This window comes from Gymnodraco acuticeps, unplaced genomic scaffold (genome assembly GCF_902827175.1).
Source record: "Gymnodraco acuticeps unplaced genomic scaffold, fGymAcu1.1, whole genome shotgun sequence".
Classification (NCBI taxonomy): domain Eukaryota; kingdom Metazoa; phylum Chordata; class Actinopteri; order Perciformes; family Bathydraconidae; genus Gymnodraco; species Gymnodraco acuticeps.
This window is the reverse complement of record NW_022990028.1, coordinates 221,410-225,062: the sequence shown is the minus strand read 5'-3', so window position 1 is coordinate 225,062 and position 3,653 is coordinate 221,410.

Below are 3,653 nucleotides of genomic sequence, written 5' to 3'. Positions count from 1 at the left end.
ACTTTGGGGGAGCGGTCCCTTGTTGTGCCTCCTCGCCGGCTGTTATCTCCTGGGCTGCCGTTGGTTCCCCTGTTGTCTCCTCCTCCTCGGAAGTGGAGTCGATGTCCACACTTGGGGGTTGGGGGGCTTCGGTTGTTTGCCTGATGTTCAGTTGGCCTAGGTCCTGGATGTTGTCAGCGAGGGTCCTGGTAGGTGCTGGTGCTGGTGCTTCCACACACCTGCTCCAGTGGTACCACGTGTCTCCTTTTCCGTCTACTCTGACTGCATGATCTGTTCGCTGGGTTACCTTGAGTGGTTCAGAGAACCTTGGAGCACACCACTTGGGTTTGATCGTCTTCAGGCGGACGTATTCAGCGTCCCTGCTGCCCTCAGCTTCCTCTGTGTGTCCTTTGGCTCTGGCTGCTGTGGATTCGTCCGCGAACTCTGCAACGAGGCATTTTAGTTGTTTATAGTAGGCCTGGTGCCCCACTTTGTCATACAGTTCCTTTGAAACCGTGGCTCCCGCCCCTGGGCCTGGAAACTGGTGCCCATGAGTCATTTCATATGGAGTGAACCCAGTGGTTCTGCAAATGGAACTCCTGATAGCCAATAGGGCGAGAGGTAGTGCCTCCAACCATGTCATTCCTGTTTCTTCCATCGCCTTAGCTAGTTTCTGTTTTAGATTTAAGTTAATTCTCTCAACCTTTCCCTGTGATTGTGGATGATACACTGCTCCAAATCTGTGGGTTAGCCCAAGAGAGGCTTCCACCACCGCTAAATCGTGATTTTTGAAGTGGCTTCCATTGTCACTGCGAATCTTTTTGGGGAACCCGTGTCTTGGAATGTAGGTTTGTACCAGGAAGTTGATTACAGACTGGCTGTCTTCTTTTGCACAGGGGATGGCTTCTGGCCACCCTGTGTAGGCATCCACAACCATGAGTATGTACCTCTTTCCCCTGTGTCTGTCTATCATGTCTGTATAGTCTATGACTATCTCCTCCCCTGCCATTGTTACTGCAGGAAACGTTCCCTCATGTGGTTTGATGGTGGCTCTCACATTGTAGCGTCCACAAATACTGCATTCTTCAAGATGATTAGCTATTAAATCTGGTAGGTAAGGGTGCCACCAATGGGTCAGGGCCCTAACCATTTGGTTCTTTCCTACGTGTGCCATTGAGTGTGCTTCCTTCATCATAGCTCTTACCCACCCTGGTGGGATCACTGGCCTCCCGTCTGGGGAGTACCAAATGTCATTTGCTCCCTTTCTTGCCCCTTTGTTTCTCCAGGCCGTTAGTTCTTGCGGGGAAGCTTTAGATTGTTCTTTAGCCAACTCCTCATCTGTTCTGGCTTCTAGTATTCCTTCTTGGGGAGCCCGTACAACCATTTGTGAGAATGTGGCTTCGTATCCGGCTGCCTGCTTGGCGGCCAGATCGGCGGCAGTGTTTCCATCGGTTAGGTACCCTGTGGTTTTGGAGTGTCCTTTGCATTTGATTACAGCTACTCTGTTGGGTTTCATGATAGCCTCCTCTAACGCCTTGATTTCGTGATAGTGTTTCACTGGTGTTCCTGTACTAGTTACGAATCCTGCCCTGAGCCATCTTTTTAGGTCGTGGTGCACTACCCCGTGTACGTATGCTGAGTCTGTGTACACATTGATGTCTTGATCTATTCCTTGGTTCAAAGCGGCGATTACGCCCTTTAGTTCAGCTAGTTGAGCTGACACTTTTCCTTTGATGGGGGAGCAGTCAATGTTTTCAAAAAGTCCTGTCTCATTACTTCGTCCTACCACAGCGTAGGCCCCTTTTAGGCCGTCCTGTGGGTGTCTGTAACAACATCCGTCAGTGAACATGTCTCTTGAACCCTGTTACTGGCGTTTCCTGCATGTCTGGGCGTATTTTTACATCCTGTACTACTTTTTCCTCACACCTGTGTGGGACTCCTTCTCCTGGTAAGTAGTCTGCCATGTTGGTGCCTTCATGTGTGTAGGTTATGTGTGGCTGTGTCAGAGACTTTTCTAACCTGGTCTGTCTTGCTGATGTCATGGTGAAGGCCGCTGAGTTGACTAGGGCTACAATGCTATGGCTTGTGAGCACTGTGAGTGGGTGTCTCATCACTATGTGTTGGATTTTCCTTAGTACTCTAGCCACTCCAGCTGCATGTCTGATGCATGGGGGTTCTTTTGCCTCTGCTGCATCTAGTGCTACGCTAGCATACAGCAAAAAAAATCTGCCTGGACTCTGATCCCCCTTTTTCTGGAAAAGTATGCCGTTTACGGTGTTTTCTTTTTCAGAAACATCCAAGAAGAAGGGGTGTTGATAGTCTGCTGAGGCCAGTGCGCATACTGTAGACATATCTTGCTTGAGAGTTATGAAAGCGTGTTCTGAGTCTGAGTCCCATTCTAGTTTGGCAGTCATGTTCCTATGCCCTTTCTCGTTTATCAGTGCTCTGAGTGGTGCTGTGCGTAGTTTGTAGTCCGCTAAATACATACTGGAGTACCCACACAGGCCCAAAAAAGAGAGCATGTCTTTGACCAGTATTGGTTTTGGGTGGGCCAGTATTGAGTCCTGGTGGGTGGTGGACATTGCGGTGCCGTCTTCAGACAGCACTCTCCCTAAAAAGGTAACCTCCTTTCTGGCACATTGGATCTTTGCTTTGGATGCTTTGAACCCTCTCTCGGCCAGTCGTGTTAGAACGGCTTGTGTGGCTTTTAGGCAGGAGTCTGCGTCAGGGCTGGCTAAGAGTAGGTCGTCTACATACTGTACCAGGATGGTGTCTTTGGGTAGGTCTAAGTCTTGTAGCTGTTCCCTTAACACTTTGTTAAATATTCCTGGGGACAGGTTGAATCCTTGTGGTAGTCTTGTGTACTGAAACCTGTGCCCTTTGTGAACGAATGAGAAGATGTGTCTTAGGTCTGTTGCCAGGGGAATGCAGAAAAATGCATTAGCTAAATCTATGACTGTGAAATGTCGGTGTCCTGGACCAATCTGGGCTATTGCCACATGTGGGTTTGGTACCGGAATGGGAGGTGTCGTGATTCTAGAGTTTATGCGTCTTAGGTCATGGGCCATTCGGTATGTCTTACCCCCTGCCTTCTTTACTGGGAGTATGGGAGTGTTCCACTGTAAGTCTGTTGAGTCTTCCAATACCCCTGATCTTATTAGTCCGTCTATGGTTTCATCAATACCCTCTTTCGCCGCTTGGGCCATAGGGTATTGGGGGGCGTAAACTGGTGGGTCAGCTGTGTATTGGAATCGCACTGGTTCGGCCAGGATGCAATGTCCTACGTCGTATGGATCTTTTGACCAAAGATGTCCTGGTAGTTTATCAAACATGCTCTGTGTGTCGGGATGGTCCTGTTTATCCATGTGGTGGTCTCTGACCACCGGGACTTCCTCATAGTTAATGCCTTCCTCTGATGAGTGTGAGATAGCATGTGCTTTGAGTGAGGGTGAGTATTCGACCTGTGGGATGTCTGTAGGTATCCAGTCTGTGGCTGTTTGGGCCTTTTTTACAAAGGGGCCCAATGATCTTGCTTCTGAGGCGGGGCCTAACAATAGGGTTATGTGGGGAACCGACTCTGGTCCCATTCTGTACCAGTAGTCTTGATCAAGGTCGAGGAATACTTCCGCTGCCACCCCTACTTCTGATATGAAAATTCTCCCTGTGCATACCCC